At 47.2% G+C, this 13,302-nt stretch overlaps 1 protein-coding gene across 2 annotated transcripts in view; it reads right to left on the minus strand.

Moving 5' to 3' along the window:
• KCNS3 (potassium voltage-gated channel modifier subfamily S member 3) overlaps positions 1-13,025 on the minus strand; it is a 46,155-nt gene extending 33,130 nt beyond the window's left edge. The window contains exon 1 of one of the 2 annotated variants that reach the window (XM_055540879.1): positions 12,870-13,025. The gene's annotated coding sequence lies outside the window, so the exon portion shown is untranslated. Of the gene's footprint in view, positions 1-6,335; positions 6,477-12,869 lie in introns of those variants that run through there. The other variant, XM_055540881.1, reaches the window with a different exon arrangement.
• Between the last annotated feature and the right edge of the window lie 277 nt (positions 13,026-13,302).

A 13,302-nucleotide genomic window follows, 5' to 3' on the forward strand; every position in this document is an offset into this window, starting at 1 on the left:
AAAACACTACTATCTTGCACTCCATAGAAAAAATTTGCCAACCCTTGAGAAAATACTTAACACTCAAATAACAAAAATGCCAATAACATAGAGATCCCCATATTTGATTATAAACTCTTCCCTTTGATCATATGTGTGCATGCTAAATCGCTTCAGTCATGTCCAACTCTGTGTGACCCTGTGGACTATAGCCTGCCAGACTCATCTGTCCATGGGATTCGCCAGGCAAGAATGCTATAGTGGGTTGCCATTCCTACTCCAGGGGATTGTCCCAATGCACTGATCAAATCTGCATCTTACATCTCCAGCATTGGCACGTGAGTTCTTTACCACTAGCACCACCTGGGAAGCCCCAGTTTGGAATTCTCCAGGCAAGAATCCTGGTGTGGGTTGCCATTCCCTTCTGCAAGGGATCTTCCCAACCCAGGGATTGAAACTGGGTCTACTGCATTTCAAACACATTCTTTACTGTCTGAGTCACCAGGGAAGCCCTATGATCATAGATACCTCTCGCAAATTCAAACTGTAGACTAGCATAGAAATTAAAAATTCCTAAAATGCCCTAGAATTTCTTTTGTCAGATATGGCTAGAACAAATACTGTCTCCAATCCTGTGGTTGCTTTCATCAATTGTTATTGTTACTGTTTCATTAAAACCTGAGTTAAAAAAGAGTTTTCAATTTGACTTATTAAAATTAATTTGCACACCTCTCCTTTCTCCAGTCTACATCCTAAGGGTGCTCACTTCTCTCTGAGTTTCAAAGTTCTCCATATAAGGAAGAAAAGGTGGGGTAGAACAGGAAGGAAGAAAAGGAGAGACCCCAAGCTCTGGCAAGCACAGCAGTGACATGGACAGAGCCCCAGGGATGGCTTTTGGCATCATCTCTGGACCAGTGCAGACTCTCTTCCTGACCTAAGCAGAAGTCCTCACTCCACAGTAAATAGGAATGCACGCTTGAAAACAACGAATGATATGATACTTCTCTTTTTCAGGAGCCACCTAGTTTTTTCACCTGAAATCATAGATAAACAATACAGGGAATTGTGAAGGTCCAAAATTAGATAGTATGACATGAAAAGAGACAAAAACATATAACATGACCAAAAGTTAATTTGGCTGTGGATTTATTCTGTAGCAGTAGTTCTCAAGTGACTCCCAATGGCTCAGTGGTAAAGAATCCACCTGCCAATGCAGGAGATGTGCGTTCAATCCCTAGGTCAAGAAGATCCTTGGAGGAGGAAATGGCAACACACTCCATTCTTCTTGCCTGGAAAATCCCATAGACAGAGAAGCCTGACAGGCTATACAGTCCATGCGGTTGCAAAGAGTCAGACATGGCTGAGCATGCACACAAGCCAGCCAAGTAGTTCTCAAAGTGTCATCAGGGACCTCTGGGGTTCCTAAGATTATTTAAAGGGCTCATGAGGTCAAAACTATTTTCATAATAAACTAAGATGTTATTTTCCTGTTTCCTTCTCATTCTCTCCCAAGTGTCCTATGGAGTTTTCTAGAGGATACAGTCTGTTTGAGAACATAACAGACTTAGTAGAGAAGCAAATCTAAGCATTCCATTGTGTTCTATTAACCTAGACAAATAAATTTGTAAAAGTGTAAAACAATGTCACTTATAATCATTTTGTTTAAAAAAAGATAGTTATTTTTCATAAAAATATGCCATTTGTGTTAACATGGTATGAGATTATCGTTAGTTTAAATGGATTAATGATTAATTTGAAATGTATTTTCATTTCTAATATAAACATTACCTGGTAACTAAGTTGGTAAAGAATCTGCCTGCAATGCAGGAGACCCCAGTTCAACTCCCAGGTTGAGAAAATCCCCTGGAAAAGGGATAGGCTACCCACTCCAGTATTCTTGGGCTTCCCTGGTGGCTCAGCTTGAAAAGAATCTGCCTGCAATGCGGGAGACATAGATTTGATCCCTGGGTTGGGAAGCTGCCCTGGAGAAGGGAAGAGCTACCCTCCCTGGTATTGTAGCCTGAAGAATTCCATGGATTATATAGTCCATGGGGTTGCAAAGAGTTTGACACGACTAAGTGACTTTCACAAAACAAAACCTTTTAAGCATATACAGGTCCTGAGACCAAAACATTTGAAAATGCAATTTCACAGCAATGCAATCTCAATTTCTTTTTCTGAATTTTTATTGTAGTAAAATATACATGACCTAAAATTTACCTTCTCAACCATTCTGAAGTATACAGCTCAATGGTATTAAAAGCATTCATAACAACATGCAAACACCATCTGAAACTCTAGAATTCTTTTCATGCTTAAAACTGGAACTCTCTACCCGATACGGTACTTCTTGTGGATCTGTCTATTTTGTCCAATCAGCTAATCAGCCCACACTAATGGGACCCTTCCTCCTCTAGCGTGTGTAGGGTGTATCTGTGTAGTTGGGTGTGTGGGGCAGGACCCTGTATGCAGGAGAGACAACTCTATCCCCTCCTATCTACACCACACAGTCCCAGATGTTCACTGCTCAAAACCACCTCCAGTTCCACTCCTTATGATTTAACTCTGCCTTCATGGGGCATTCTGAAACTTTACCCTAACATCTAATAGCATTTCAGTTCAGTTCAGTCGCTCAGTCATGTCCAACTCTTTGCGACCCCATGGACTGCAGCACTCCAGGCCTCCCTGTCCTTCACCAACTCCTGGAGTTTACTCAGACTCATGTCCATTGAGTTGGTGATGCCATCCAACCATCTCAACCTCTGTCATCCCCTTCTCCTCCCACCTTCAATCTTTTCCAGCACCAGGGTCTTTTCAAATGATCAGTTCTTTGCATCAGGCGGCCAAAGTATTGGAGCTTCCTTCAGCTTCAGCATCAGTCCTTCCAATGAATATTCAGGACTGATTTCCTTTAGGATGGACTGGTTGGGTTTCTTTGCAGTTCAAGGGACTCTCAAGAGTCTTCTCCAGCACCACAGTTCAAAAGCATCAATTCTTCGGCACTCAGCTTTCTTTATAGTCCAACTCTCACATCCATATGTGACTACTGGAAAAACCATAGCTTTGACTAGACGGACCTTTGTTGATAAAGTAATGTCTCTGCTTTTTAATAAGCTGTCTAAGTTGGTCATAGCTTTTCTTCCAAGGAGCAAGCATCTTTTAATTTCATGGCTGCAGTCACCATCTGCAGAAATTTTGGAAACCAAAAAAAAAATTAAGTTTGTCACTGTTTCCACTGTTTCCCCATCTATGTGCCATGAAGTGATGGGACCAGATGCCATAATCTTTGTTTTTTGAATGTTGAGTTTTAAGCCAACTTTTTCACTCTCCTCCTCTTTCACTTTCATCAAGAGGCTCTACGGGCTTCCCAGGTGGCTCAGCAGTAAAAAATCTGCCTGCAATGCAGGAGCCTTAAGAGATCTGGGTTCGATCCCTGAGTCAGGAAGATCCCCTGGAGCTGGGCATGGTAACACACTCCAGTATTCTTGCCTGGAGAATCCCATGGACAGAGGAGCCTAGTGGGCTACAGTCCATGGGATCGCAAGAGTCAGACATGACTGAAGCGACTGAGCACAAGACACTCTTTAGTTCTTCTTCACTTTCTTGCCATAAGGGTAGTGTTATCTGCATATGTGAGGCTATTGATATTTCTCCTGGCAATCTTGATTCCAGCTTCCACAGAGACTGAAACAGAACTGTTATTTTGTTTGTTTGTTTGGGTGTCTCCTGAAGAGGTACAGGTCAGCAGTGGACTGCTGTGGGGATAGGGGCTTTGGGTGCAGTAGACCTGAGTATGGGATAAGCCCTCTTGGAGGAGATTGCCATTAACCCACCATAGAGCCACCAGAACTTACACAGGACTGGGGAAACAGACTCTTGGAGGGTACAAATAGAACCTTGGGGGCACCAGAACCCAGAGAAAGGAGCAGTGACCCCATGAGAGACTGGCCCAGACTTCCCCGTGAGTGTCCAGGAGTCTAAGGCAGAGGCATGGGTGGGTGGTGGCCTGGTGCAGGGTCGGGGGCCCTGAGTGCAGCCGTGTGTGCATGGGAACTTTTGAAGGAGGTCCCCATTATCTTCCTTAGCTCCACCATAGTTTGACCTCAGGTCAAATAACAGGGAGGGGAACACATGTATACCTGTGGCAGATTCATTTTGATATTTGGCAAAACTAATACAGTTATGTAAAGTTTAAAAATAAAATAAAATTTAAAAAACAAACAAACAAACAAACAAAAAATAACAGGGAGGGAACACTGCCCCGCCCTGCAACAGAAATAGCATTTAAGTGGGGATTATTTCCAAGTTGCTGATACTAACTTATAAATGAAGGGTTTGCTGTTGTGCTCTTACCTGCTGATGTGGGTGAGAGAAGCAACTGGTAAAAAAGCAACTAAAAGCTAACTCAGGAGCTGTGAGGGTCCCCTTACATAACTGTACATCCTACTGGATACTCTCTACTTCAAAGCCTCGAATAAAAGACATGAGATGAGAAGGCAAAGTGTGCTGCAGCTTCCACATTTTAAGCCTGGAGGAGCTGGAAGAAGGGAATTCAGGGCTCATCACCAAAAGGAGGCACCACGCTGACATTTGATTTCTAATTAGATCCAGAAGCTTGGGGAAACAGCTTAAAGGTAAAGCTCTCAGGCACCATATGAACTTTCATGAGATTCCTATTTTTGCATATCCGGAGCGCCTACACCGTAGGATGTGTGATTTCAGGAGGTGATGAGAAGGTATGAGGATACTGATACCTTTTATACTTCCTCAAAGATAGAAAGATAGATAAACACTTTTACATGATGACACTTTGTATTTACACATTTAGGGATGAGGAGACAAGCTTCACCAAGAAGGTTCAACCCTGAAAGAGCCAAAGGGCTAAATCTTAGCCAGGCAAGAGCTAATCACCAATAGGAGGAGGGTGGGCAGGGTCCTCATGAGGTGGTGCTGTTCAGTCGCTCAGTTGTGTCTTACTCTCTGCGACCCCGTGAACTGTTGCCCACCAGGCTCCTGTGTCCATGGAATTCTCCAGGCTAGAATACTGGAATGGATTGTCATTTCCTTCTCCAGGGAATCGACCCTGCATCTCCTGCATTGGCAGGTGGATTCTCATGACACCCCCTCATGAAGGTACCACACTTAGAAAACTGGGATCTTAAGAACCCACAAGAAAAACACTATCCAGAAGGTATGATTTATTGACCTCAAAAAATATGCAAACTACAGTCTTTAGCCCTGGAGTTCTCCCATCTCTTTAGCCAATAAATTTGTTATCTTAAGTAAACCGTAAGTGTTAACTGTTAGCCACTCAGTTATGTCCGACTCTGCGACCCCATGGACTGTAGTCCACCAGGCTCCTCTGTCCATGAGAGAATACAGGAATGGGTAGCCCCTCCCTTCTCCAGAGGATCTTCCCAACCCAGGAATGGAACTGGGGTCTCCTGCATTGCAGGCAGAGTCTTTACCATCTGAGCCACTAGGGAAGCCCAAGTACATGATTTTAGGTTCACCTTGGCAGGCCAATCAGGACTTAGGAAAGCCAAACAAGATGACAGAAGAATGAAAGCAAAAAAAAAAAAAAAAATGCAAACATGTTCAAGCCCAAAATGTTAGTCTGCTGGCATTCTTTTATCTGAACACACTAATGATTTGTCAGGATATAAGTCAGCACTACTGAAAGCAGCCTTCAAGAGGCAGATGCCTCTTCACTGATCTTTGGAGTAATTTTCAATTCCATGGTCCGTTTATGCTGTCATTTCCCTTCAACGATTGATTGGTCAGTGGGTAGTCCATCATTTCTTCAAGACTCCATCAGGCTCCCTGTGATGTTCCTTGTTGATCTTCAGGCCAGCATATTCTGCTACACGTGGGTTCCCAGATGATAGACCATATGTCACTCTCTTGTATCTTTTAACGGGATCCCCGTGGGTACAGAGGAACAGTCCCATGTGATGAGGAAGACCCGGTAAAGAAGGATTCCACTGAGATGCAGAAAGCTGGCTTCTAGCCATGCCTGACGCTCCCCATCAGGCCTCGCCCCCATACATCTTGGGAGAGGCTCCGCATCTCCCCGGCAGCACGCTGATCACGGATGTCTTTCCATTTAAGTCAGTTTGAAAGCAGCTTGCTGGTGATCATCAAAGACCAAATGCTTAGAATCTCACCACACATGTTCCCACATACCCACTCATAGTTCTCCTAATTCAATTTATAAAAATGATCCAAATTAACACATCTAAATGACTCTATGGAAGAAGAATATTTGTAGAAAGATCATCTATTTTTTTAATCATAAAATTGCCAGGTTGTGGGGAGAAAAAGCAGGGAAGGACAAGTAACACATTCAAACTTACTCAGCGACTGGAGACAAAGCCAGAGGAATGTCTAATCTTCTAGAAGTGTTAGTATTGTATAACTCCCCATTCAGAGATGGGTGTGTGTTGGTTTACCGAGGAGCTGGTCTCAGCTCCCTAACCTCGGCCACAGTTGCCTTCCACACGGACAGAGGGACAGACGTAGACGCCAAACCTCCCCTGCCCTCACCTGTGTTTGTTCCCTTAGATAACTGGCCTACACCTGTAGGATCTCCACTTCCTCACTCCGTACTCATTCTCACTCAGTCCCAGCTGGCTTGAGGTCTCACCTCTCCAACATGCCTCTATCTAGCCTCCCAATGGCCATGCCAGAACCTCTCCAATCTCTTCGTCTCTACTCTCATTTTCACAGCCTTCACAGCTGATCTTCTAGAAACATAAACTGGCTCCTGACACTTCCCTGCCACAAATCCATGAACTCCTCCCCAGAGCCCTGGTGATAAGCTCTTGAGATCCTGAACTTGGCCCTAAGTGCACAGCGTGACCTGGCCCCTGCCTTCCTCTCTGAACTCCTCCCAGCACCTTGGCCGATTCTCCTAGAGTTCCTCCAACTGTCCAGGTTTATTCCTGTCTTAGAATCTTCACACTCTCTGCAGCCTGGAAATCTCTCTCTCTCTGCCTTTTCAATGTAATAAACTCCTCTTCACCTCTCAAAGAAAAGTCTCTTCCTCAGTAAGGTCTTCCCAGCTCCCCCACCTAAACGAGCACCCGCACCCCCATCCCTGCTACTCTCCCAGATGCAATTCTTTAGAACTCTTGCCACTACTTAAGTGTTTGCATTCATTTGTTTAACATCTGTCTCCTCACCAGCCCCAGCCTAGTACATAACTCAGGGTAGATACTCAAATACTTGTTGAATAAATGCTTGTGCCAATTTGTATATGTAAAGAGGATATATACACGACCACAGAAGCTAATCATTAAGTCAAAGTGGGTGAGCATCTGCTGGGTGCTCAGCTGGCTCAGGTGATCTGCTCAGGACATCAGCAGGATGCTTCATTTGTTGGGGACTTCAGCAAGCACACTGAAGCCAGCTGCTATCAGGACTAACTGCTTAGCTATAATGCTAAGTCACTTCAGTTGTTTCCAACTCTTTGGGATCCCACGGACTGTAGCCCACCGGGCTGCTCTGTCCATGAGATTCTCCAGGCAAGAACACTGGAGCGAATTGCTTATCTATAGTGTTACTGGCTAAAAGGAGGTCTTGGGTCATTATCATCCAACACGTGTGCAATTAAAGACAATTTTATAAGGTATCTACTCCAAACAAACCATGGTGCAGGAAGGAACTTTGCTCAATATTATGTAACAACCTAAACGGGAAAAGAATTTTTTAAAAAAGAATAGATACATATATATGTATAACGGAATCACTTTGCTGTACACCTGAAACTAACACAACATTGTTAATCAACTATACAACAATTAAAAAGCTTAATAATTATATTTAATTTTTTAATAAAAAGCTGCTTTCTTTCTCTGCCTCTTACACAATTCTAGCCAATAGGATGTAAGCAGAAATGTGCTGGGAAAACTTTTGAAAAAAATAACAAACATCATGCAAGGCTCTGCAGGATCCCAAAGAGAGCAAGACTCCCTTGTCTGCAAACAAAAAAATACTACAAACTAATCTAGGAATTACTTAGAGCTTAGCAAGAGGAGTTAACTTTTATAGCCCATAGATGTATGTCACAAAGTTGCAAAGGCTGATCTTAAGAAATGATGAAGGAAGATAAGGATGGACTTTTTCTAAATCAGCTTCTACATTTGACTGCACACTCCAAATATTTTTGTTGTGTTCATCACAATTGTGATTTCTCTCCAAGTTTCACCTACCAGGTCACTGAATGCAAAAATAAAACAGTAAAAGGTACTTTCATCTTCTCCCCTGCCCCAACTAAGCATTCTAGCTAGCCAAGAGTAACAGCCAAAATCCAGCTTCAGGATGAAATTCAAATTCCACCACCTCCAAGGACCCTCCCCATCCAGTGCTCTCCTTGTGAGACACAAAAATGATGGACCTGGAGTCAGAAGACTCCTGTGTGTGTTGCTAGCTCAGGAATGTCCAATTCTTTGCAGCCCCATGGGCTGTAGCCTTCCAGGCTTCTCTGTCCATGAGATTTCCCGGGCAAGAATACTGGACTGGGATGCCATTTCCTAGAAATGGCCAAATCCAAGTCTCACTCACTTTGCCTTATTTTTTTCATCTGCAACTTGGACTTCCTAACCTCCCCTCAGCCTGTCACTTATTGTACTCGATTACTGTGAGAACTGAAATGAGATAACCTTGTGAGGTTTCTGCAAACTGCAATAGGCTAGACAAAGATGACAAAGTGTGATTTTTATCAGGACTCATATTTAGCATCTTGTGTGGTTCTGTCTTATGCGTGCTAATCTTGAGTCTCCAAGTCCGCTGTAAGTTCAAGCTTGCAGAATGTATCTTAGATTCTGCCTGTCCTTAGTGCCTGCAGTACTGGACACAAGGTGGTGGTTGTTGTTGTTTAGTCACTAAGTTATGTACTTAGTGATTCTTTGTGAACCAATGGACTGTAGCTTGCCATGCTCCTCCGTCCTCCACTATCTCACAGAGATAGTTTGATCAAATTCACATTCATTGAGTCAGTGATGCTATCTCACCATCTCACCCTCTGCTGTTCTCTTCTCCTTTTGCCTTCAATCTTTTCCAGCATCAGGTAATCACACAATAATTTTTTGTGAGTTGGTTACTGGCTGGCTTTTTTAATGGATTTGACAGAAAGTGCACTGTCCTGTGATTTTCCTGGATTTCTCACTGATAATAAACATCCTTTCTGGAAATAACCATAATGTTTACCTACCCCATGACCTTTATGGTCTGTTTCCCTTTTTCCCAACCAGCTGGGCAGAGTTCCACTGGAGAGAGGATAATATTGGCCAAAGAAAAAAGAATATTTTTCTAGCATAGTTTTCAAGTTTCTTTTCAAGGGGAGATGGGGAGAATGGGGATGGGGAGATGGGGAGTTTCAAGGGGAGAAGCAACCAAAAAGTTGCTTCGTAACAGCAAGCCACCTCTCCAGGTCACCATCAAACAAGCCCAGCCTGAGTCCTACTAAGCGCAGTGCACAGGGTCAGGGCTACAGGGATACACAAAAAGGAATCGAGCAGTGGCTCCAGCTCCACAGCCAGACTGCAAGGGACAGAATTCTAGCTTCCCATTATCTTCATTATGTGACTTTGCACATGATACTCAGTTGTCTCTTTTTTCTCATCTACAATAGGGTGATTCATGGGGGCAGAGATCAGAGTTATGTAGCAATAAGCCAAGGGATGCCTGGAGCCACCCAAAACTGGACTAGGACAAGAACAGTCTTTCCCCTTGCCTGTGGGCAAACTTGATTTGGGTCTGCTAGCCTCCAGAACTGTAGAAGAATATTTTTTTCTGTTGTTTTAAGCCAATAACATAAAAAATGGGGTGTTAAAACAGCCTATCTCCTAAGGTTGTCATCAGGATGAAATGAGTTAATGCATCAAGAGCTTTCAACATAGTGCCTCGTTTAGGGTAACAATAATGTCCAGCAGCAAGATCCTCACAGCTAAATGAGAAGCAAAGTAAGTCTAGGAGCCATGAGCAGGTAGAAATCAGGCCCCCAGTCTTAGTAGGTTTTTCACACAAGTGGTACTTGGGCAGATCTACCTTCTTGACACCTGATCAGCAGGGACTGTAAGCACGCCCACCCTTCCCTCTGCCTCCAACCCCCCTGGGTAGCTGTTCTTGCCTGCTAGTGAGACCTTGGGTCCAGCCCCATCCTGCGGTCTCCCATCAGCTCAGAGCGCCCTGCATGGGCTCTGTGTATTGCTGGCTCCCACAGACACTCTATGACCAAGAAAGGAAGCTTCACTTCCCAATGGGAGTGTTTTGAGGATTAAATGAGATAATGCCTGGAAAAGTGCCAAGCAGAGTAGCTGGCGTATGGTATCCAGCCCATAATGCTATTGTTTATATAGATAGATATTGTGATAAAAAGTGAATGTCGCTCAGTCGTGTCCGATTCTCTGTGACCCCATGGACTATACAGTCCAGGGAATTGTCCAGGCCAGAATACTGGAGTGGGTAGCCTTTCCCTTTTCCAGGGGATCTTCCCAACCTAGGGATCAAACCCAGGTCTCCCACATTGCAGGAGGATAAAGAAGAGGACTTCTCTGGCAGTCCAGTGGTTAAGACTCCACACTTCCACTGCAGCGGGCCTGGGTTCCATCCCTAATCTGGGGAACTGGAGAATGAAGATCCCGCATGCCTCGAGGCATGGCCAAAAAAAAAAAAAAAAAAAAAGAGGAGGAGGAAAACCCTTGTGATGCCTGCTCTCTTGGAGCTGACACACATCCCAGCCCCAAACGCCAGACACAGGGCAGATGGAGAACTCTGGTAGAACAGGGAGGCAGTCTCTGAAGGATGACAGTGACCGGCAAAATTCACTGAACACACAAGAGGTGGCTGAAGTGCCCACTCTTCCCTCTCTTTCTTTAAAGTAATAAGGAAGAAGAAAAAACTTAGCTGGTGCTTTGCTGACAAGCTCAAGTGTCAGAGCGTTAACTTTTTAATATTTTAATACTTCTGAACAGAACGAAGATTGCTTCCAACCTCCCCATTTGCTCTCACATACTCGACCAGGAAAACCTTGGCTTTGCTGCATTTATTAAGGGCTTTTCTTGTTCAGGCTGATTTTCCAGGTAATGATGGCTCAGACACAAGACAGAGGCAAAACAGATTCTGCAAGTCTCCTTAAAATATTCACAGCAAGCTCTGGATTCCGAGTTTCTGAGTACTTCATGACCATCTTCTCCCTACCCCAATACTAATCATTCCTAGTTTTGAAATGACTAATTTAATATTAGAACAGGAGAAGAAAGGAATCTGGTGAGAAATGAAAAAAAAAAAAAAAAAACTGGGAGCAGAAACTTCACCTTACTGCATATGACCAAGGCCTGGTCCAACCCCCGTGGTCTGGTTGTAAACACATACTGAGTGAATCAATGTCCTTAAGCAGTTTACCACCCGGGTAAAGAGTGAGACCTACCTAGTACAGCCAGTTCAACCACAGAATCAATGCCACCCTCTCTCAGCCTGAGACATGTGCAGAGAGGACTAGTGCATCTGCCTTTAGCAAGAGGGCAGGTGCTCAGGAAAATGCTTGCATTCTGTTTACCTGGGCAGGTATTTGCAAGTAGTCAGAAAGGGGAGCAAAAAGGGGTAACTTACCCAGTTCTAAGTGAATGCTTATGCAAATCCCTTAAGCAAATACATGAAAAGGGATGGGAAGGTTTCTGATCTGGTTTTTCTCACCTGCCCTACTCTGGGGGCGTGTGAGGTGAAAGACAAAAATCAAGTCAGAGGGCGATGAGAAACACCCCCTCCAGGCCCCAGCCTCAAACCAGGACTTCTAGGGTCATTCTGGCGTGTAGAGGTGCTTCTCTGTTGCCCTCCACCCCTGTCCTGGGTTCCCAAAGCTAGGCTACCGTCTCAGGGTCCCTAGCCGAGACGCTCAGACACCAATGGCGCAAAGGGTGCTCCTTTCCCAAAAGAGACCACAAGAGGCAGAGCAGGAGAAGCGCGCGGGGTTGGGGGGGGGGGGGGGGGAGGCGGGGGTGCGTGGGGGTGGGGGGGGAGAGGTTGTTCAAAATGATCCCTGCAATGCGAAAGGCGCCCAGCCCGGCTCGCCGCGGCCCCTGCCAGCCGATCTGGCTCGCTCGCCAGCCGATTCACCTCGAGAAGTCGGGCAGCCAAGCAGCCGAGCGCGGGAAATGGAAGTTTGCGACCCCGAAGTACCCACTCCCATCACGACCACTGATCCAGACGCACATTCGGCGGGCGACCTGACACGGGCCGGGCCCTGCCAGCCCCAAGCGGCTCCTAGCCGGAGCGCGCCGGCGGTCCCCGGGCGCAGCGCGGCACCGAAGCCAGCACCCTGCGCCCGGGGTGCGCTCATCCCAGCAACTGTCGCGGGGCGCCCTGCACTGCTGCGGGGCAAAGGGGAGGGAAGAGTGACAGGGAAGAAGGCGGAGCAGGCGGCCAGGGAAGCACTTACGGCCGTCCGGAAAGCGCCTCCTCCTCTTCTCTAGGAAGAGAAGGAACGGCTTCCAGGCTAAGGAAACGCCCCAGGGCTGCCCCTCCGCGAAGTGCCGCCTTTCAGCCGCTCCTCGATTCTCCCGTCTCCATCCGTCCCCCACCCGGCGCCCAAGAATGGATTCTAGACACCCTCCCTGCGGCTTTCCAAGGGACCCAGACACTGTCTAGGCTGCCGGCGGCTCGCGCAACAGGCGGATCCTTAGGGCTCCAGCGACGACGGGCTCCGGGGACCGGAGGATGGAGCGCGCCGGAGATAGGCGCGCCCGGCAGGACTCCAAGTCCCCTGCAGGTGTAGGTTTGCGGGGGTCGTGCACTCGTGACCTGGGCCACGGCGGGATGATGGGGAAAGTTGCAGGGTCGCACGGAGAAGTCTCCGGAGCGCGCGGGGAGGAGGGGACACAAGCATGTACCTGCAGGCGTCCCGGCGCCTTTGGCTGGTTCCGCTCCGCGCGGCCACCCGCCCGCGCTGCAGAGATCAGGCGTCCCCGCGCGGCCCCGCGCCCGCCGCGCCGGCGGCGAGGAGAGCCCGGTGGCCCGCGTCGGTCGGTCTGTCCGTCCAGTCCGGCAGGAGCGCGGCGCCCGGGAGCCGCCGGCGGGGCGGGGCGGGGCGGGGCCCCCCGCTCGGCCGCCACCCCATTGGTCGCAGCTCCGCTCGCCGCCTGGCTTCAGGCTCACAGTCGGCGCTCCGGGCCCGGGGCGCGGCGCGGTACCGCTGGCGATCGCCGGCTGCGGGACTCAGGCCGCGCGACGAGCGGACTGTTGGATGGACCGAGAGGCGGCCCCGCGGGGCGCGCGCCCCCGCCCGGACCCAAGTGCAGAGTCACCCCCGGGGCGGCGCGCCGG

Source organism: Bubalus kerabau, chromosome 11, assembly GCF_029407905.1.
Source record: "Bubalus kerabau isolate K-KA32 ecotype Philippines breed swamp buffalo chromosome 11, PCC_UOA_SB_1v2, whole genome shotgun sequence".
In the NCBI taxonomy this organism is placed as follows: Eukaryota; Metazoa; Chordata; class Mammalia; order Artiodactyla; family Bovidae; genus Bubalus; species Bubalus kerabau.